The sequence below is a fragment of the Bufo gargarizans genome, chromosome 1, assembly GCF_014858855.1.
Source record: "Bufo gargarizans isolate SCDJY-AF-19 chromosome 1, ASM1485885v1, whole genome shotgun sequence".
In the NCBI taxonomy this organism is placed as follows: Eukaryota; Metazoa; Chordata; class Amphibia; order Anura; family Bufonidae; genus Bufo; species Bufo gargarizans.
In genome coordinates, this window is record NC_058080.1 from 339,893,258 (window position 1) to 339,917,266 (window position 24,009).

The 24,009-nt window shown below is 48.6% G+C and overlaps 1 protein-coding gene across 1 annotated transcript in view; it reads left to right on the forward strand.

Annotated features, from left to right (window-relative positions):
* The window catches only part of SMIM24 (small integral membrane protein 24), a 442,504-nt gene that overhangs the window by 321,097 nt on the left and 97,398 nt on the right, over positions 1–24,009 (forward strand). The gene's annotated exons all lie outside the window — the stretch shown is intronic.

The following is a 24,009-nucleotide window of genomic DNA, read 5'->3' on the forward strand; positions in this document are numbered from 1 at the left end:
TAAAAAAATAAAATGACATTTCCAAAATGATGCCAACATAAAGTAGACCTATGGGGAATGTTAAATAATAAATATTTTATGAGGTATGACTTTCTGTTTTAAAAGCAGAGAAATAGAAATTTAGAAAATTGAATTTTTCAAATTTTTGGGTAAATTTGGGATGTTTTCATAAATAAAGGTGAAATATTTTGACTCAAATTTATGACTATCATGAAGTACAATGTGTCACGAGAAAACAATCTCTGAATGACTTGGATAAATAAAGGCGTTCCAAAGTTATTACCACATGAAGTGAGATATGTCAGTTTTGCAAAATTAGGCCTGGTCAGGAAGGGGGAAAATGGCCCAGATGGGAAGTGGTTAATAAATAAATTGAAGAGAATACTAACCCCTGAGGTACCCCACTAGTGACAGTGACCCAATCTGAGTGTGTACTGTTAATAACCACCCTCTGTTTTCTATCACTCAGCCAGTTACTTACCCACATACAGACATTTTCTCCCAGTACGAGCATACTCATTTTATATACTGAACTTTTATATGGTAGTGTCAAATGCTTTGGAGAAGTCCAGATATACGACATCCATTGTCAAGTCTAGAACTTACCTCCTCATAGAAACTGATTAAATTAGTTTGGCATGACCGATCCCTCATGAAGCCATGCTGATATAGCGTTATTTGCTTATTTCTGTTGAGATGCTCTAAGATAGCATCTCTTAGAAAACCTTCAAACAGTTTACACACAACAGATGTTAAACTTACCGGCCTATAGTTTCCAGGCTCTGTTTTTGGACCCTTTTTATATATTGGCACCACATTTGCTATGCGCCAATCCTGTGGGACATTCCCTGTCAGTACAGAGTCTGCAAATATCAGAAATAAGGGTCTGGCTATGACATTACTTAATTCCCTTAGGATATGGGGGTGTATGCCATCTGATCCTGGCGATTTGTCTACAATCGCTGTTCTACTTCTTCCTGTTTCAGACAAAACACTTTTAATGGGAGATTTATTTTTACATTCAGCATTTCATCTGACAGTTTATTCTCCTCAGTGAATACATTGGAGAAAAAAATATTTAACAGCTTTGCTTTCTCCTGGTCGCTCTCTGTGACTCCCCCCTCATTACTTTTAAAAGGGCCGACACCTTCAGATTTATACTTTTTAACTTTTCATATAATTGAAGAACGTTTTAGGGTTAGTTTTACTCTCTTTGGTAATTAATCTCTCGGTCTCTAGTTTTGCCGCTTTTTATTAGTTTACATGTTCTATTTTTTTCCTTATAGATTTTCAGTGCTTCAATGCCACCATCCTGTTTTTAGTGATTTAAATGCTTTCTTTCCAGGACATCCCTCCATGACAGTACCCACTGGAGGATGTCCTATTGGATCTCTGTAGGGACAGGAAGCGTGAGAGGTTAAAAGGCCCCTCCCCCGCCCTCCCACCAGTGTTCTTCCAGTCCCTACAGGGATAGGAGCAGTGAGAAGGAATCCCTGCTTAGAAGTAGGGAACATCACTAGGCCGAGGCTGGTCGGGGGGCTCATGCCTCTCCTTTTCAGCCTCTGTCGCGGCCTAAAGCCAGCACCCCTCTGGGAAGGGGTCCCCTAGCTCTCCGGGTACCTCTCTCTGCTGCAGGCCGCGGTACCAGGACGCTGTTGCAGCTTCTCCGATGGAGCTCTGCGCACAGCAGCGGCTCCGTCGCTCCTCTGCTGACGTGGTCCACGTCACTTCCTGTGCGACCCGGAAGTGACGCGTTGAAGATGGCGGAGCGCATCCATGCTGGAGGCCTCAGCCGGAGGCCTCGCATGAGGGGTCGATTCTTCTTAGGAAGAGTCCCCCGGAAGAGGTGGCGGATCCGTGCGGCGATGAGGGGCAGGGCCAGTAAGGTAAGACCTTTAAAAAACGCAGTGATGTTTGCTTCAGGCTGTTACATCATGGAGGCCCAAGGTTTGAGCAAGCTAGATGCCGTCGCTGACCCCCTCATCCAGAATACTGTAAGTAGTATCCTGCTGGTTAGGTAAAATTTCCTACTGGACCGGTTTTATATCTCCTTCTCCCCCTGTTAAGGTGGAAAAGGAGACGGGACATAGACCGCATGGAGACTCCATTAAAAAAGCTAGGAAATGTGCAACGTGCACTAAGAAGCTTTCTGAGTCATATAAGAAGGCCCTCTGCATTGATTGCTTAGCAAAGATCCTGAAGGAGGAACAACCGTCCTTTCTGGAGGAGCTGAGAACCATTGTCAGAGAGGAAGTACAGGCTGCAGGAATGAGTCAGCCCCCTTCCCTTCCAGTCCCCTCTTCCCCTCCATCCAAGAGTGCCAGAGTACACTTAGTTTCAGATTCGGAGGAGGAAACCGGGTACCCTTTGGACGAGTTGGTGGAAGAGATCCCCCCCCTTCCGTGACGGAGGAACCTAGGAGATATCTGTTTTCCACAGAACATCTTGACTCGCTCCTAACAGCAGTAAGACAGACCATGGCAGTTGAGGAGGAGGAGGAGCAGAAACGTTCAGTACAGGACGAGATGTTCGGCGGATTAAGGGCCAGGAAAAGAAGGCTTTTTCCGGTGAATGCTTATTTACAGGATCTTATTAAAGATGAATGGGAAGAGGGTGACAAAAAGCTCTATGTACCCAGGGAATTCAAAAGCAGGCTGGCTTTCAACCCTGAGGAAACAAAACTTTGGGATGAGATTCCGAAGGTCGACATTCAGGTGGCCAAGGTGGTGAAGAAGACGTCCATACCGTTTGAGGATTCCTCACAGTTAAAGGACCCCATGGATCGAAAGATGGATGGACTTCTGAAGAAAGCCTGGGAATCTTCTGCAGCCACTATTAATGCTAATCTTGCAACAACCTCGGTAGCCCGCGCCATGTGTTTATGGCTAGAGCAACTGGAAGAGCATCTCAAGATGAAGACTTCCAGGGAGGAAATATTACCCTTCCCCTTATTGAAATTTGCAGCGTCCTTCATGGAGGATGCCTCGGCAGAGTCTATTCGTTTCGCAGCTAGAAATTACGCTCTTACAAATACAGCAAGACGAGCCCTCTGGCTCAAATCCTGGACGGGAGACGTTGCCTCTAAAAATAAATTATGTGAAATTCCCTTTACCGGAGCATACCTTTTTGGCCAGGTCCTCTATTCCATTCTGGAAAGTGCAGCGGACAAAAAGAAGGGGTTTCCAGAAGAGAAGGCAAAAAAGCCAGTGCAGCCAGTTTACATCCTCAGAGAGAGGGAAAGGTAAAACTGGTAGATGGAGCTACCCTAAAGGAGGGAAAGGTAGGGGTTTCCTCTGCAATCCTAACTCAGGCCCAGGCAAACAATGACATTAGGCCAGTAGGGGGCAGGCTCCGCTTGTTTTGGGAATCCTGGACTCGGGTTACCCAAAATCAGTGGATCCTCAATTCCATCCGAGAAGGGGTAAAACTAGAATTTCGCGATCCTCCCCCGAGAAGATTCCTAATCACAAGATTCCATTCTGTGGTGCAACAAAATCAGTTAGGTCTGGACTTACAGAAACTTTTAAAATTAAATGCTATAGTTCAGGTTCCGGAGGATCAGAAATACTTGGGTCATTATTCAAGTCTCTTTCTAATAAAAAAAAAAAACGGATGGAACTTACAGGACAATTATCAACCTGAAGTCTCTGAACAAGTCATTAGCTTACCACAAGTTCAAGATGGAATCCATAAAGTCAGCAATCCCGTTAATTTCAGTAGGAGATCTCCTATGTACCATGGACCTGAAGGATGCCTACTATCACATCCCGATTCATCCACTATACCAGAAATATCTCAGGTTTGCAATCATCCAGGAGGGGACTGTCCTTCATTATCAGTTCCAGTGTCTCCCCTTTGGAATTTCGTCGGCCCCTCGCATCTTTACAAAAGTCATCACAGAGGTAGTGGCGTATCTAAGAGAACAGCAGATAAGGATTGTTCCGTACCTGGACAATTTTCTCCTAATTGCAGACACAAGACAGAATCTCGAGAGCAGTATCCATCAGACCATAGCCCTTTTCAAGGATCTGGGCTGGGTAATAAATTACCCCAAATCAGACCTAGTACCAAGCACCAGGAAGCAATTTCTAGGAGTTCTCTTAGACACAGACACAGAAAATCAATTCTTCTTCCTTCCAGAGTCCAAGCAGGAGATAATAAGGGGAAAGATAGTATCCTTCCAGAAAAGAAAGGTCCATACTCAGATGCAATGAAGATTCTCGGCCTGATGACATCATGTATTTCAGTAATCCCGTGGGCTCAGTTTCATTCCAGGATCCTACAGTCCGCAGTCCTGGCATCATGGGACAGGGATCATCATTCCTTAGCGCTTACAAAGCAGTGTCTATCTTTTGAGTCTAAGTTCTCTATCCTGGTGGACCAACCCAGAAAATCTAAGGAAGGGGGTGGCCTGGAACCCGTCTCCATCCATAGTCATCACCACGGATGCAAGCCAGTGGGGTTGGGGTGCCCATCTGAAGGATCATTTCTTCCAGGGCAGATGGTCCAGCCTGGACAGCCACAGATCTTCAAATTACAGGGAGTTGAAGGCGGTATGGAAGACTCTAAAGTCGGCCGAACACATTCTCTCCAACCACCACATCAGAGTTCTGTCAGACAACGTGACTACGGTGTGTTACCTGAAGTGTCAAGGGGGAACCAGAAACCCTCTACTTCAGGACTTATCAGAAAAATGTTTTCACTGGGCAGAGAGGAAAGTCCTCTCAGTGATGGTTGTTCACCTAAAAGGAGCAGAGAACTCCACGGCAGACTTTCTAAGCAGACACTGTCTCGACGCAGGCGAATGGTGCCTAAACCAGGAGGTTTTCCTTCAGATCTGCCACCAATGGGGGTTCCCACAGATAGACCTATTTTACGCATTTGGATTCCAAACTACTTCTCACGCTTTAGGACCCCTAAAATTCCAGGGCAGTATAACTACCCCACAAGTGACCCCATTTTGGAAAGAAGACACCCCAAGGATATTCTGTGAGGGGTATGATGAGTTCATGTAAAAAACAAATTTTGTCACAAGTTAGTGGAATATGAGACTTTGCAAGAAAAAAAAATATATATAATTTTCCGCTAACTTGTGACAAAAAATAAAAACTTCCATGAACTCGCTATGCCCATCAGCGAATACCTTAGGGTGTCTACTTTCCGAAATGGGGTCATTTGTGGGGTGTTTCTACTGTCTGGGCATTGTAGAACCTCAGGAAACATGACAGGTGCTCGGAAAGTCATAGCTGCTTCAAATTGCAGAAAGCCACATTTTTGTACCATAGTTTGTAAACGCTATAACTTTTACCCAAACCAATAAATATACACTTATTGCATTTTTTTTAAATCAAAGACATGTAGAACAATACATTTAGAGAAAAATGTATATAGAAATGTAGTTTTATTTGAAAAATTTTACAACCAAAAGTGAAAAATTTCACTTTGCAAACATTTCGGTAAATTTCGATTAATATAAAAAAAGTTAAAATGGCGGCAGCAGCAGCAGCAATGAAATACCACCAAATGAAAGCTCTATTAGTGAGAAGAGAAGGATGTAAAATTAATTTGGGTGGTAAGTTGTATGACCGAGCAATAAACCGTGAAAGTAGTGTAGTGCAGAATTGTAAAAAGTGGTCTGGTCATTAAGGGGGTTAAAGCTAGGGGAGCTGAGCTTGTTAAGCACACTGTGATTGTCTATTGTTGTGACCAATTTGTGCAGAAATCCATATCATTCCAAAGGGTTCACATACTTTTTCTTGCAACCGTATACTGTCCTGCATCAGAAAACAGTGTCTTTAGGGCAAATTCCAAAAATCTGTGTTTAATCTAGTGTCCCTATTCTGTGTGTCTCTGTGAGATATACTGTCCTGCATCAGAAAACAGTATCTTTTTATAGCAAATTCAAAAAATCTGGGCCTAATCTAGTGTCCATATTCTGTGTGTTTCTGTGACATATACTGTCCCGCATTAGAAGGCAGTGTTTTTAGTGGATTGTAAAACAATCTACACCACATCTAGTGACAAAACAATTAAAACAAAGAAGGTGAGCACTAAGGGACGGGGAAGTGGGCGTGATGCTGATGAAGGCGCAGGCCTGGATGCCCCTCGCCCTGCACCCGGACCTTCGCATTAACCATTAGCAACAACATCCACTTCCCTGTCCCAACACAGCGTCCAAATGTCCATAACAGTCATTTGAACGCAAGCACAAATACCCAGACAGGCCATAGCACTAAATGCACAACTTCCGAAATGAATGACCCTTGAAATGTTGCCATTTACGCTTGTGGACACTGAGGCCTTCTGCAGCCTGATGTCGGCGGCCGTCCCTTGGTATGCAGTCCCTAGCCGCCACTATTTTTAATTGTGTGCCGTGCCCACCTTACACCAGCATGTGTCCCAGAATATCACCAGTGCCCTAACCAACGCAGTTACTGGGAAGGTCCACTTAACCACGGACACATGGACAAGTGCTGGTGGCCAGGGACACTACATTTCCCTGATAGGACACTGGGTGAATGTTGTGGAGGCGGGGAGTCAGTCGTACCCTGGGATGGCACATGTGCTACCCACGCCCAAGATTGCAGGCCCTACGTCCATCAGGGTCTCCGTCAGCAGCTATATTACTGTCTCCTATCACCACTTCTCCTCCCCCGCCGCCTCCTCCTCCACTTCCAACTCCAGCAGCAGTCAGCCATCAGTTGCTAATATCTCACCGACAGTTGTGCGACGTGAGGATGCGCTGGGACTCTACGTTCCACATGTTTGCCAGGCTTTGTGAGTAGCAGAGGGCAGTTGTGGAATACCAGCTGCAACATGGTCGTCTCTTTTCGAGTTAACTGCCACTATTCACAAGTGACGAGTGGGCATTGATGTCAGACCTCTGTGAGGTTTTAAAAAACTTTGATGAATCCACACAGATTATTAGTGGCGATAACGCTATTATCAGCGTAACCATCCCACTGCTGGCTACTCAAACGATCCCTGCTCGCAATTAAGGACGACGCTCTGAATGTCGCAGAAGAGGAAATGGGGGAGGACATTACACAGGGTGATAGCCATCCCACCCTCAGTTCGTCGTCTTAGCGCGAATTGGACCAGGAGGAGGAGGAGGAGTTAGAGACAGTTGCCTCGGCTACAGAGGGTAGTACCCGTGGAACTTTTAATTCCATCTGTTCAGCGTGGATGGACAGAAGAGGAGGAGGAGGACATGGAGAGTCATCACGAAATCGACATTGACGTCTTGCCAGAGGGCAGACATGGCTGACTTCATGTTAGGCTGCCTTTCCAGCAACCCTCGCGTTATACGCATTTTAGATAACACGGATTACTGGGTGTTCACCCTTCTCAACATCCGCTACAAAGAGAACTTCTTATCTCCGATTCCTGTGTTGGACGAGCAAAATGGTGCAATACCAGAAGATCCTTGTTGAAAAATTGCTCCAAAGACTTCCATTTGACAACGTTGGCGGCAGAGTCCGTAGTTCCTTGGCCAACGAGGAACACATAGCAGTTTCAACAGAGGCAGGGCAACACTCTCCAAATCCTGGGACAGTTTCATGACACCCTGCAAGCCCTCACCTAGTGTCACACTCAGGGCTTTACAACTACGGGGTGTCCAAGCTGGACGGGTGGCACAAACTGACGCTCTATGCCTTGGAGGTGCTGGCCTGCCCTGCCGCCAGCGTTTTGTCTGAGTGGGTATTTAGTGCTGCTGGTGGCATTATCGCATATAATGTTTTACAGGGTCAGCTCACCATCATGCCCTCGCATATAATGTTTTAGAGGGTCTGCTCACCAGCAGGCTCTTGCATATAATGTTTTAGAGGGTCAGCTCACCTGCAGGCCCTCACCTACAATCTTTTTCAGGGTCAGCTCACCTGAAGGCCCTCGCAAATAATGTTTTAGAGGATCAGCTCACCTGCAGGCCCTCACCTACAACCATTTAGAGAGTCAGCTCACCAGCAGGCCCTCGCATATAATGTTTTACAGGGTCAGCTCACCTGCAGGCCCGCACCTCAAATCTATTACAGGGTCAGCTCACCTGAAAGCCCTCACATATAATGTTTTAGAGGGTCAGCTCACCTGCAGGCCCTCACCTACAACCTTTTAGAGGGTCAGCTCACCAGCAGGCCCTCGCAAATAATGTTTTACAGGATCAGCTCACCAGCAGGCCTACAACCTAAAATCGTAATTTGCACGCATGCTGCCTTGCTTGGATGTGGTAGCCGTAGCTATTTCTCAGGCTCCCTCTATGAAATCGAACCATGATTCCCTTGTTACCTATGGTCTACATGGTTTGGGCTGAAAATAACATCGAAAGTTGATAGGGCAGACATCCGAATGGAACTTTGCCATCAAGGGGACGTGCGATCGGCCCCAGGTTATCTAGAGTCACCAAAGCTGCATCAGGCCCTCGCCCATAATGTTTTAGATAATCAGATCAGCAGGCACTTGCTCCAAAGGTTTTTGAGGGTCACCATAATTTTTCAAGGCTGTGTATGATGCCCCCCTTTATGTGTAATAAAGGGTGTATTGGAGTGTCGGTTCCTGGTAATTTTTGGCAGCCTCTTCACTTAGTGCATAGGCTTTATTATTGTTGGAGTCCCACTACCTGAACAATTGTACCACAATGTGAATGAGGCCCTCCTTTATGTGATATACAGGTTGTAATTGATTGAATTGGGCGTCACTCAATATCAAGCAACCATAGACAAGTTGGATTGTATATCAGATATTTTATATATATATATATATATATATATCACTTTAAAATAATTTACAACATGTTGCATAAAACTTATACACTAAAACAATATTGTTAAAACAAAAGAGAAAACCGCGGCATGCTACGGTTTTCTCTCTGGCAAAAAAAAACCTGAAGACTTGCCTGAACGCCAGATCCGGCATTTTTTCCCATAGAAATGTATTAGCGCCAGATCCGGCATTTAGAATACCGGAATGCAGGATCCGTCGTTCGCGCATGCGCAAATCGGTAAAAATGTGAAAAAATGTACAAGACGGATCCGTCGGTCCACATGACAAGCGGAGAGACAGATCCGTCCTTGCAATGCATTTGTGAGACTGATCCGCCTCACAAATGCTTTCAGTCAGCGGCAGATGGGCGGATCCGGTGACGTAACTGCCCGCCGGATCACACTGCCGCAAGTGTGAAAGTAGCCTAAGCCAGAATAGTCCAAAGGCACTTGTGACTGTAAGTAACACTTGAGACTGTGAATTTGCACCCTTTATGAAAAAGTCATTAACATCCACAAATTTAGCAATAGTTGAATACTGTACTTTGTACAGAGTACTTTACCGCTCCTGTGTTCGGCCCACTTGTACACCAGCTTGTCAGGTGCAATGCTCTAGTTGTGAGCTTCACCACAGTCACCACTGGTAAATAAGCAAGTATGGTAAAGACAGTGAGGGAGCATCAAGAAGCAACACCTTGAAATCGCATATCTATAATTGAACTGCAAACATCTACAGATCATCGCTACTACCATCAATTCGAAAACCCCGCCTGGAATTGCAAGTCACCTGACCGCCCAGCAAACCACGTGGGACGCCACACAGGTCCTGGAAGGTCAGAGCGGTGGAAACTGCACCGCTATCCAGGAGAGAGGAGAAAATGCATAGACTTTACCGACAGGTCCTTGAAGCTCACAACTAGAGCATTGCACCTGACAAGCTGGTGTACAAGTGGGCCTAACACGGGAGCGGTAAAGTACTCTGTACAAAGTACAGTATTCAACTATTGCTAAATTTGTGGATGTTAATGACTTTTTCATAAAGGGTGCAAATTAACAGTCACAAGTGTTACTTAAAGTCACAAGTGCCTTTGGACTAATCTGACTAATCTGGCTTAATGACGATACGCCTCCCACAGAGGACAGCTTGTCCTTACCTCTGGGCAGCCTGGCACACATGAGCGACTACATGCTGCAGTGCCTGCGCAATGACAGCAGAGTTGCCCACATTTTAACGTGTGCGGACTACTGGGTTGCCACCCTGCTGGATCCACGGTACAAAGACAATGTGCCCACCTTACTTCCTGCACTGGAGCGTGATAGGAAGATGCGCGAGTAAAAGCGCACGTTGGTAGACGCGCTACTGAGAGCATTCCCAAATGTCACAGGGGAACAAGTGGAAGCCCAAGGCAGAGGAGGAGCAAGAGGTCGCCAAGGCAGCTGTGTCACGGCCAGCTCCTCTGAGGGCAGGGCTAGCATGGCAGAGATGTGGAAAAGTTTTGTCAACACGCCACAGCTAACTGCACCACCACCTGATACGCAACATGTTAGCAGGAGGCAACATTTCACTAACATGGTGGAACAGTACGTGTGCACACCCCTCCACGTACTGATTGATGGTTCGGCCCATTCAACTTCTGGGTCTCTAAATTGTCCACGTGGCCAGAGCTATCCTTTTATGCCTTGGAGGTGCTTGCCTGCTCGGCGGCCAGCGTTTTGTCTGAACATTTATTCAGCACGGCAGGGGGCGTCATTACAGACAAATGTGTCTACAGCCAATGTGGACAAGCTGACGTTCATAAAAATGAACCAGGCATGGATCCCACAGGACCTGTCCATCCCCTGTGCAGATTAGACATTAATTACCTCCCCTTATTGTACTCCAGGGCATTTCCTCATTCAATCCTATTTTTATTTTCATTTTACCATTATATTGCGGGGCAACCCAAAGTTGAATGAACCTCTCCTCTGTCTGGGTGCCGGGGCCTAAATATCTGACAATGGACTGCTCCAGTGTTGGGTGACGTGAAGCATGATTTTCTGCTATGACATGAAGACTGATTCTCTGTTGACATGAAGCCAGATTCTCTGTTACGGGACCTCTCTCCTCTGCCTGGGTGCCTGGGCCTAAATATATGACAATGGACTGTTACAGTGGTGGGTGACGTGAAGCCAGATTCTCTGCTATGGTACCTCTCTCCAATTGATATTGGTTAATTTTTATTATTTTTATTAATTTCCCTATCCACATTTGTTTTCAGGGGATTTACCTACATGTTGCTGCCTTATGCCCTCTAGCCCTTTCCTGGGCTTTTTTACAGCCTTTTTAGTGCCGAAAAGTTCGGGTCCCCATTGACTTCAATGGGGTTCGGGACGAAGCTTGGGTCGGGTTCGGATCCCGAACCCGAACATTTCAGGGAAGTTCGGCCGAACTTCTCAAATCCTAACATCCAGGTGTTCGCTCAACTCTAGTTACAATGGATCTTCTCTTCGGCCTTTCATCCTCAGTCGAACGGACAGACTGAACACACTAACCAGAATCTGGAGACTTATTTGAGATGTTTTGTCTTGGAGAACCAGGAGGATTGGTCTTCATTTTTGTCTTTAGCCGAATTTGCCCTAAATAACCGTAGACAGGAGTCAACTGATAAGTCACCGTTTTTGGGGGCATATGGGTTCCACCCGCAATTTGGCACATTTTCTGGTACGGAAACTTCTGGTATACCGGAAGAGGGATAATTTTCCTCTTCTTTGTCATCTATTTGGTGTAAGATAAAAATTAGATTCATTAGGTGATCTCTGTGTATTACTTATTTTGTACCTTACGCATGAACATGACTATACGCGACATTGCCATGTGTAATGACCGGCAACATGCACAGGGAGGAAAAAGGGAAAGTCCTGCCCAAGGGAGAGGGAAAGGTGGTGACCCCTAACTCTCCTTGCGGCTGGCACCTGACTGCCCTGACGTCCCTAGACGGGTTCCTCACCCGTGCGGCGATCACGTGCCTTAACCCTGGCTTTCCCTGAAATGAACCCTAGATAATGAACGGGCCGGTGGGATCGCTAGTCCTCACCACTGCACTAAGAGGGAAACACCATGGAGAGGACATACAAACACAAACACCCAGGTGGACGACAACAACTGTCCACAAAGGTCCAACAGGGATCCGGAGGGTAGCGTTCTAAAGCAACAATCAGAGAACGCAGCAACACAGCTCCAGTGGGCCAGAATAGATGTCCAGGCAGGAAGCTTTATATCTGGCAACCAGAGAAATGTGAGAGGGGAATATAAGGAGGATTGGGAGTGCTGGACAAGGAAGAGCTGAGAGAAAGAGCTACGGATCCCTGAGTGAGCCAAAAGGGTTTGCAAAGCAAACCCAGAAAGCTACAATAAGGAAACATCCCTATCTTACATAGAGCGTGCAGCCAACTGCTGCGACCTCCTGACCATGGGTAGAACAGAGTCAGGCGTGGCTCTTGACACCCTCGTGACAGTACCCCCCTCTCTACGAGGGGCATCCGGACACTCAGGACCAGGTCTCTCAGGATGAGAGGCATGAAAAATCCGAACTAGCCTACCTCAGACGCAGGAACCCACATTCTTTCCTCGGGACCGTAACCTCTCCAGTGCACCAGATATTGGAGAGAGCGGCGGACCCGACGAGAATTAATAATTTTGGATATCTGAAATTCTAAATTACCATCCACAACAACAGGAGGGGGTCGCAGCGGTGACGGTTCTAGAGGTGGAACATATTTTTTGAGTAACGACTTATGAAAGACATTATGGATTTTAAAAGTCTGAGGTAACTCCAGGCGAAAAGCCACGGGGTTGATGATGGCTACAATCTTGTAAGGACCAATAAACCTAGGACCCAGTTTCCAAGAGGGAACCTTCAATTTGATATTCCTAGTAGATAACCACACATAGTCATTCAAGTCCTAGGTCCGGACCTGGCGACCGTCTCTTATCAGCTATGCATTTGTATTTACCTCCCATATTTTTCAAGTTAGCTTGCACCTTCTGCCATACCGATGAAAGAGATGACGAAAACCATTCCTCTTCGGGAACCCCAGAAGACCCCCCCTCTTTGAAAGTACAGAATTGGGGATGAAAACCATATGCACCAAGAAATGGTGACTTGCCAGTGGATTCCTGACGGCGATTATTTATGGCAAACTCAGTTAACGGTAAATATGACGACCACAACTCTTGGTTTTCAGACACAAAACATCTTAGATATGTCTCCAGGTTTTGGTTGGTACGCTCAGTCTGTCCATTCGACTGAGGATGGAAAGCTGAGGAAAAGGACAAGTGAACCCCCAAACGGGAACAAAAAGCTTTCCAAAATTTAGAAATAAACTGGGTTCCCCGATCCGAAACAACATCGGAGGGGACCCCGTGAAGCTTCACGATCTCACTGACTAATACCTGAGCAAGAGTTTTAGCATTAGGTAGTACGGGTAACACAATGAAGTGTGCCATTTTGCTAAACCTGTCCACTACTACCAAAATAACTGTTTTACCCACAGACAAAGGTAAGTCAGTGATAAAATCCATAGACCGATGTGTCCATGGTCTATTGGGAATGACGAGTGGTAATAGAGACCCTGCAGGACGTGTATGTGAAACTTTTGCGCGCGCACAGGTAGAGCAAGAAGACACAAAATCCAATACATCCTGACGCAACCTTGGCCACCAAAAATGACGAGACAATAGCTCCAAGGTTGCTTTACTACCCGGGTGCCCAGCAAGTGCCGAATTATGATGTTCCTTTAATAATTCGAGACGTAGGTTCAACGGTACAAACAATTTCTCTGAGGGGCAAGAGACCGGGGCGTCCCCCTGGGCCTCTAACACCTTCCCCTCCAAAGCAGAGTGTACCGCAGAGACAACCACTCCTCTTTGTAGAATGGGTACCGGATCACTCACATTACCCCCTCCAGGGAAACAACGAGAGAGTGCATCAGCCTTGGTATTCTTTACCCCAGGACGATAGGTAATCACAAAGTTAAACCTGGTAAAAAATAGCGACCACCTAGCCTGTCTAGGGGTGAGACGCTTAGCTGATTCGAGGTACAGCAGATTTTTGTGGTCCGTAAACACAGTGACGGGGTGGAATGCCCCCTCTAAAAAGTGACGCCACTCCTCAAACGCAAGTTTAATAGCTAACAGTTTCCTATTGCCAATATCGTAGTTCTGCAGATAGTTTTTTAGAAAAGAAAGCACAAGGACGCCATTTGCCAGGAGACGGACCCTGAGACAGTACAGCCCCAACTCCTACCTCTGATGCATCGACTTCAACAATAAAAGGCTGAGTGACATCAGGTTGGACTAGTACAGGTGCTGAGGTAAACCTCTCTTTTAGAGAGGAAAAAGAAAATTTTGCGGCGTCAGACCATTTAGAAAGATCAGTCCCCTTCCTAGTCATGTCAGTAAGGGGTTTTACGATCACCGAATAATTTTTAATGAATTTCCTATAGAAAGTCGCGAAGCCCAAGAACCGTTGTAGTGCTTTGAGGTTCTCAGGAAGATCCCAATCCAAAATTGCCTGGACCTTCCTAGGATCCATACGGAAACCTGACGCAGATAAATAATAACCTAGGAATTGTATCTCCTGAACGGCAAAAACACATGAAGAGGGGATTGGCTAATTGTTCGGTCCCTTCAACTCAACTCTTACTTTACCTGCCTCTTTCTTCCCCTTCCCATAAATAACCACACAACACTACTGCTTGGATTTAATCGGCCACAGCAGCGGTTTATTAAATGAATACATTACATTATTAACATAAATTAACATAAATTAACCAATGACGAGGGAGGTCCTAGAAGCCCCAATAGCCTCATCAACACCGGGAAAAAACCCTGCGACTCCATCTTGCCCCCAGCCGTTGAACCCAGCTCGGAGGCAGCAACTGATGGACGCCTAGTTCGTTAATCCCAGCTCCTCCATGAGAGTCCAGCCCCTCCCGCGGGGCCCTCCCATCCTCAGATACCACCATCTTTTTCCACTTCAAGGACCTCCCCCGCCTCCAAGAACGCGCAGATTGACTTCCTCAAACCTGCGCGTCCCTCCACATCTGCAACGCTATTTCCACTCCATTCTGTATCCCCAACGACCACAAATCCGTCCCCACCGCGTTTAGATGCACCCCATCCAGTCTCCAAAACGCCCCAACACCCTTCTCCAACTCCTCATGCCGCACCGCCACAGCCCCATTCCTTGCCATAAATCGGCCCACCGCCCTATTCACCTTAATCCGGGCCTTATTAATGCTCTCAACGGACCGTGCCTCCCTCCACGACTTATGCGGCACAATGTCCGACCAAACCGTCACCACTCCAGGGAACAACGCCCAGATCCGCAACAAGTCAAATTTCACATCCCGTATCAATTCCCGAAATGGGCGCCTCCCCAAGTAATTTCCCCCTACATGGAGCACCAACACATCCGGGGCCCGATCTAACCGCGCAAACCTCTGTACCTCCCGCAACACCCCCCCCAAAGCATCCCTCTAACCCCTAACCACCTCACCGTAGCAACCTCAGCACTCAACCCCAGCTGCTGGCCATTCGGCCTCACATCCGCCCTGAGCGCCCCCCAAAAAACGTAGGAATGTCCTAAAATCCACACCAAAGCCGCCGGCAAACCTGCAAACAAACAAAAACACAATTAAGACAAACCCATGCCCACGGCGCCCCAACTACAAAAAACCCGGCCTAACATAAGACCTAAATCGCACCGACTCCCAACGCCCGATCCTCATAATGACCTCATCACTGACCCCCAACCTGGCCGCCTCAGTCGCAGTGCCAATCCTAAACGAGTGTCCGGAATACTCTGTCTCCCGGACCCCCAATGCCCTCAAACATTTCCGAAAAACAGCCACGAATTGAAATCTGGACAAAAAAGAACCATCTTCATGGCGGAAAAACGGCAATGAATCCCACACAACACCCAAACGATAACTCCCCACACACCTAACCGGGCACATGCCACACCCCGGAACTGGAAACAACGTAAACCGCTGCCCTCTGCCTTCCTGGTCAGTCTTTGACCTACGAATCCGAACCACCACCCGCTCCTCGCCCCACTCCACATCCTCACTCGCCAAACCCCCCGCCCGGTGGACACTACCGCTCACCAATTCCCCCAACCCGAACGCCCCAAAAAACGCTAAAGCAAACGCCGCCTTAAACAACCCCAACTCCCATCCTGAACTACAGACCACGCTCAGCTTCTCGCCCAACTGCATCAACAAATCAAAAGACACCGGCCTCCTCCAATCAGCCACTTTACCCGCCCCCCTACGCCAACCTCTTAAAACCTGTCGCACTAAGAAACCCTTTGTCAAATCCACCACTCCACGCAGCCTGAAACCAAACGCCACCCCTGCAACAAAACGAGTCACCCTAGACACAGACCAACCCTCACTTTTCAAATGCCCCAACAACATCACCTTAACACACCCATCCTCCCCACCGGCTCCCCAACCACCGATCCACTCCTCCCAGATATCCCACGCTTTACCATACTCCCTCCACATACCCAGGCTCAGCGAATCCCTAAGCAACCCCATCACCCCTCCTCCAAGATCCCCCACAGCCATGACGGACACTCCAGACCTTCCAACTCCGCTTCTGGCGCTAGAAGCCGGAACCGCTCCCACTGTGAACGAGAAAGAGAATCCGCCACAGAATTAGACACACCAGCGACATGCTCCTCCACCAACCACACATTCAATGACAAGCACCGCAATACCAAAAACTGCAAAAGCCGCACCACTGGAGGAGAAGATGCAGACAAAGTGTTGATAGCCTAAACTACCCCCAAGTTATCGCAATGAAAACGCACCTTCTTATTTTCAAACCGTCCCCCCCATAACACAACCGCCACGACAATGGGAAACAACTCTAACAAAGCAACATTCTTCACCCAACCCCGCACCACCCAAGACTCCGGCCACCCACCCGCACACCATTGCCCCTGACAATACGCACCAAAACCAACACCCCCGGCCGCATCCGTAAACAACTCAAAATCTGCGGTATCACAAACCTCCCCCATAACCAATGTCCGCCCGTTATATTGCCCCAAAAACTCACCCCAAACCCTCAAATCCCCTTTCAACTCCTTCCGCAACCTAACAAAATGATAAGGCGCAGACACACCAGCAGTAGCAGCAGCCAACCTCCTACAGAAAATTCTACCCATCGGCATAATCTGACACGCAAAATTAAGCTTCCCCAACAACGACTGTAAATCCCTCAACCTAATCTTATCCCGCACAATGGCCCTATCAATCTCCTGACGTAAATCCCGCAACTTGTCCTCCGGAAGCCTACACTCCATCCGCTCCGTGTCAATCACAATCCCCAGGAAGCATAATTCCGTCACCGGACCCACCGTCTTCTCCCCCGCTAATGGCACCCCAAAACGCGCAAAAAACGACTGCACAGTGTGCAACAGCAAAGAACACACCCGCGAATTCGCAGGCCCCAGACACAAAAAATCGTCTAAGTAATGAATAACCGAAGAACAACCCGAAACCTCCCTCACTACCCATTCCAAAAAAGAACTAAACGTCTCGAAGTACGCACACGAGAGAGAACACCCCATTGGTAAACACCTATCCACAAAATACTCCCCCTCCCAACAAAAACCCAACAAACCCATGCTCTCCACATGAACCGGAAGCAGCCTAAAAGCCGCCTCAACATCAACTTTTGCCAACAACGCCCCCCGCCCACACCGTCGCACCCACTTCACAGCCGCATCAAATGACGTATACACCACCGAACAAAGTTCGGGATCTATACCATCATTGACCGACGCCCCTTTTGGGTAAGACAAATGATGGATGAGCCGAAACTTGTTCGGCTCTTTTTTCGGCACCACCCCGAGCGGCGACACAGTAAGGTCCGGAATCGGTGGTGCCCTGAAAGGGCCCGCCATCCGCCCCAACTCAACCTCCTTCCTCAACTTCTCCGTCACCACCACCGCATGCTCAAGCGCGGACCTAAGATTTTTATGCACCATAGGCCCCGCCGTCACCACAGACGGAATGCGAAACCCAAACCGAAACCCATCCCCCAACAACCTGGCCGCCGCCCGATCCGGGTACCTATCTAGGAACTCCTGCATCTCTTCCACCCGCACTGGCGTCCGACCCCTTTCCAACGCCATCACCGCCCCTCTGTCTTCCCCCCTTAAAGCATCGACTAGCTCCATGGGCCCCCCCACACCCAGTGCATTCGTGCTTGAACTTGCACTTAGCACCGAATCTGCAGCTCTCCTCATTAAAGAGGAAACACAACCCTTTTGCCGCTGCCGCTGCCAATGCTCCCGGAGACGGCCCCCCGGGCTCCCCCTGAAAGGACGGCCCCGCCCTAGGCGGTGCCGTCACCTTCAACCACAAACCAATGTCCTTGTGGTCCCACCGGATATCTGACCTAACCGCCTTACGCTGCCGAAACTGCTCGTCATAGCGTAGCCACCCCACCCCGCCATACACCCGATACACCTCGCCTATAGCATCCTGGTAGCAGAACAACGCCGAACAACATTCCGGAGACCGTTCCCCAATAACACTTGCCAAAATGGCAAACGCCGGCAGCCAATTGGCAAATGTGCGGGGAATCAACCTATGCCGCCGCTTCTCCTCCTCCTCCTTTTTTCCCTCATCCTTCTTACCCCTATCCAAATTAAACCTTTCCAACGGGAGCAATGAAAATATCTCCACATACTCCCCTTTCCAGATTTTCTCCTTAACTTCCTGCTTCAAATGGGCCCCCAACGGACCCTCAAAGCACACATACACTTCCCCACGCGCCCCAATCATCCAACCTCTGCACCTCCTCCTCCCCCCCAGCCTGGGTCTCCACCGACACCGACCCCCCACACGACCCTGCCACCGGTCCCGGCGGCACCCCCCACGCCGGCAATGGCGACACACCTCCCGACCCCAGACTGGACAACCAACCCGCCAAACCCCCCAACAACTGCCCCAACCCTTTTCCTACCTCTCCCATGGCCACCCCCCCAGCACCCCCCGCCGGGAAGCCCTGCGCTAACAAGGGACCCCAAGGAATCTCACCAGACACCACGGGCGCTGTGACTCCCGCTGCCGCCAATCCTGACTCCCGCTGCACGGACTCCCCTTCTGCGCTGCTCCTGGACGTCGACGGCACCTCCTCCCGGACGACTGGCACGGCCCTCTGGATGACGCTGGCAGGCCTCTGGCACGCTGACACGGCTCCTCCTTCGGCTAGAACTTCGCTGGGCCTGCACAGCACTTCTCCCACACACTGAGCAGCCTGCACCCCCTGGAACTCCTCACCCCGCCGAGTAGACCGCCCGCTGGGACATGGACTGGGCCGGTCCACCGTTCCTGGTCCGGCATCCCCACGAGTAGCAGCAGAGAGCGGGGGAAGGGGCGTCCCGCTCTGCTCCGGGCCCCATCGTGTGATGGGATTCCTCCCGCGACGAGAGGGCCCTGCAGAAGACTGGGCAGACCCTCTCCGCCGCGGAGGGTCCCTTGAGGGGCTCCCGACTTGGCGCCGGACCCTGGGGGTGCTTTCTGGGCTAAGGCGCGCCGGTGGGGCCCCCCGCCGCGGCCGGACCGCCCGCACATTAGGGGGTAGCTGCAGGAGCCATAACGCACGCACCAACCTGCTCCTGCAACCAGCCAGGCCCCCGCACCTCCGCCTCCCTGCGCAGCCGCTCCAGCATCTCATCCACTGACCACGCCGGCGCCGCCATGCTCCTCCGTTCGCTTCCCCTGACCGAATGCCACTAAGCACCGCCTCCCCCTCGCTCCACTTCATAACCCCTCTCCCGGTCGCATGGCGACCCGCGCCATAACCTAACCCCTCCTCCGATCCTTAACCTCTTCCCTCCCTGTCCCCTCACACCCAACCCCCTTCATGAGCGGCCTCCCCCTACCGCTCCGCTCCATGTCCGGCCTAACTTTTCTCAATTTTAGCATATAATTAATTCATCCGTAGGACCTGTAGTACTTGTCTGACATGCTCCTCATGTGTTCTCAGATCAGACGAATAAATTAAGATATCATCTAGGTATATTACCACAAACCTGCCGATTAGATGACTAAAAATGTCATTAACGAAATGTTGAAAGACGGCGGGAGCATTGGTCAGGCCGAAAGGCATAACTAGATTTTCATAATGCCCCTCAGGGGTGTTAAAAGCTGTTTTCCACTCATCCCCCTCTTTAATATGAATCAGATTGTAGGCCCCCCTAAGATCGAGTTTGGAGAACCACCTAGAACCTGATGTGTCCCTTAGCCAAACTCTCGGAGATATAATCCTTCATGGCTTGTCTCTCTGGACCTGAAAGATTATATAACCTGGTCTTGGGTAGTTTTGTGCCGGGAATAAGGTTAACCGGGCAATCATAAGGACGATGAGGTGGTAACTTCTGACAACCCTTTTCAGAAAAAACGTCCTCAAAGTCCGAAACAAATGTAGATAGGGTAGCTATGGAGGCGACTAAGCAATTGCTATTTAAGCAATTTTCTCCGCACGGCTCACTCCACTCCAATATCTCCCTGGCCTGCCAATCCACCACTGGATTGTGCGCTACCAACCAGGGAAGACCCAGCACTACCGGAGCGGGAAGCCCCTCCAGAACAAAACATGAGAGCATCTCGTTGTGGTGATCCCCTACCCAAAGGTGTAAATTATGAACAATGTGGGTGAGATTTCTCTGAGACAGAGGAACAGAATCAATAGCAAATATGGGAATAGGTCTCTGTAGTGTACAGAGAGACAAACCCATAGTGCGGGCAAATTGGGCATCTATCAAATTTACCCCTGCTCCACTGTCTAGAAAGAAAGAAATAGTCTCTGTCTTATCACCAAAAACAATAACCGCTGGCAACACAAATTGCGATGTACGTATGGAGAAAAAGTATACCCCCCGGCTGACACCCTCCACACAGCCTGGGGTTAGTAGTTTTCCGACGTTTTTTTGTTTCTGAGGAAAGAAGGACAGATATTAATGAAATGACCCCTCTCCCCACAAAAAAAAAAAAACCTACATCTACGGCGAACCTCAGGAGGATGGACCTGACGAGTAGTTCCTCCTAGCTGCATAGGCTCGTCTAAGTCCGTACAGACTAACTGCTGCTTGGGAGGGGTTACCAATGGCTCCGGTTTTTTCAACCTGTCCCTAAGGCATCTATCTATACGGATAGAAAGGGACATAACTGCATCAAGGGAAAAGGGGGACTCATACAATGCAAGCGCATCCTTAACCCTTTCGGATAACCCAGAGCAGAACTGACTCCTGAGAGCCGGGTCGTTCCATTGGGTATCCGTATCCCACCTACGGAAGTCAGAGCAATACTCCTCTACCGGCAACTCTCCTTGTAGGAGTCTCCGTAATTTTGATTCAGCCAGTGCGACTCGGTCAGGGTCGTCATATATGAGACCCAAGGCCCCGAAAAACTCATCCACTGACCGAAGCGCCTGAGAATCAGTAGGTAAAGAGAACGCCCAGGACTGCGGGTCCCCCTGCAGCAGGGAAATAACAACCCCCACCCGCTGTTCTTCATTACCAGAGGAGTAAGGACGCAGTTTAAATCTGTCAGGGAGAGGGACCTTGGGTTCCGCAACAACCTGGTTACCAGTAGCAACTGCTGGGCTTGCGGTCTGTTGTAATTGCTGCTGTTGCTGGTGGACCGCCGCCTTCAATCCTGCCACCTCCAAAGACAGGCCATGAAATTGTTCGGACAGAGCAGCAATTGGATCCATACTGGATTCTAAGAAGGTAAAAAAAAAAATGTATTTTTTTCTTTTTTTTTTACCTACACAAAAATAAGGGCCAGATATAATGTAATGACCGGCAACACGCACAGGGAGGGAAAGTCCTGCCCAAGGGAGAGGGAAAGGTGGTGACCCCTAACTCTCCTTGCGGCTGGCACCTGACTGCCCTGACGTCCCTAGACGGGTTCCTCACCCGTGCGGCGATCACGTGCCTAAACCCTGGCTTTCCCTGAAATGAACCCTAGATAATGAACGGGCCGGTGGGATCGCTAGTCCTCACCACTGCACTAAGAGGGAAACACCAGGGAGAGGACATACAAACACAAACACCCAGGTGGACGACAACAACTGTCCACAAAGGTCCAACAGGGATCCGGAGGGTAGCGTTCTAAAGCAACAATCAGAGAACGCAGCAACACAGCTCCAGTGGGTCAGAATAGATGTCCAGGCAGGAAGCTCTATATCTGGCAACCAGAGAAGTGTGAGAGGGGAATATAAGGAGGATTGGGAGTGCTGGACAAGAAAGAGCTGAGAGAAGGAGCTACGGATCCCTGAGTGAGCCAAAAGGGTTTGCAAAGCAAACCCAGAAAGCTACAATAAGGAAACATCCCTATCTTACATAGAGCGTGCAGCCAACCGCTGTGACCTCCTGACCACGGGTAGAACAGAGTCAGGCATGGCTCTTGACACCCTCGTGACACCATGAGATACTTGTGGTGTCCAGTTGCCTTATCTACATGTTCCGGTTTAATATGTGGATGGACCTTTGGAGCCATTGATCTCAGTGAGATTGGTGACATCTAAGATTTTCCAATGGACTTTTATAAGTTTGCCCCCGGAATCTAGATCCCGGGTCTGCCATGTTGGATTTCCAGGAATGGTATCCGACGGACAGGGGGGATATTTTAGCCTGTGGCTCTATGATGACAGTATGAGCCACATGAGCTGAACTCCTTGTTTAGACTAGGGGGCCATTCAATAATAACTATGTTGAGTCCAATATTCAATAAGAAAAGTGGCGGCACTACCTTATATTACATATATTTTCTCTTTTCTTTATAGTTACGGTACTTCCGTCTATATAGTCACCTTTATCTCTCAGATTGATCATTGACCCATTGGCCCTGCCTTTCACATGTGAACTGGTACCATGCGGATCGCAATGGGACTCTGCTAAGAGCCGTTGCAAGTCTGTGTATTTCGTCAGTTTCATGCGTATGTCTATAGTTTTTATCTCGATGATTTTGTATTTTGATATGTGTGAGGTACTCTAGGAATGCTATAATACTCCAGATATGGTAATCATACATTTCAGAACACGATCGAACATGCGATCTTGTCCTCTGATGTGTCCGCAAGACCATGGAGTACTTTGAATCTTATATTGCTTTTCAGATGATGTGATACATCTAATCACATGATCGGAGGTGTGATCACATGTTGCGATCACATGCTCCAAGGTCCTTGGACATGCGCATCTTAACGATCGGCTCAAACAGGGGATCACGTGATCAGAGTATTCAGGAAGGTCCTTTGACATGCGCAATGCAATGCCTGAGACGCCGGGACCCGCGGGCATTGACCCCATCGCGCGCTCCTGTAACCCAGTTCATCATTTCACTGAAGGTACACCTGTACACTTTAGGTTTTTAAGAAGACCTACACCTGTGTTGATTATTGTCACAATTAAAGTATTTTGGCTTATGTATGGTTATGTTGAATCTGTTATGAGAAGGATCGACACTATATCACTGTATTTAGATCTGAGACAGAACGTGATTGTATTAGTATATGGATAGTACTGTCTGTATCATTATTTTTGAATTGATTAATTTTAATGAATGTAATTAACTTGTTGATTGTTTAATGATGTGAGGATTGCTTAAATATGTACACTGCACTGCCCACTGTGTCACTGCTTGAGAAAAATCCCATTGAGAGGATTGAAACGTCGCATGTCTGGTGAATAAATCCTTTTTCTACTTTTTTACTATTTGGATGTGCTGCGGAATTTTTTATTTTTACATTTTGGAGGTGGATCGCCCCCACAGCCGTCTGCACTCCGACTGTACCCTACAGACAGTGGTGCTGCCCACACTCCTTTACCTGTATTATCTGCACACGAGGGAGCAACAGCACCCATGCCCTAGTTGGGTATTGAGGTGCTGTGAAGATGGTCGAGATTGCTGCTCTTTACCTCCCGCTGTGCACGTCGGGCGCGGAAGTCCATTTGCGACCGGACACTCAGTGAGTCACTCCGGTCTGTTGAAAAGCTCCTCGTTGCGATCTGATAGTTTCGGCTCTCGTGATGACGCCACTGGAAGTCGTATGCAGCTCACGGGCGTTCCAAACGGTACTTCCGCTCTGTGGAATGCACGCTGAGGGGGCGGAGCTACAAGTCAGCGCGCTGGATCATGGCGGAAGTCGTCTACTGATCTGAGGTCTGCAGGTTAGAGTATT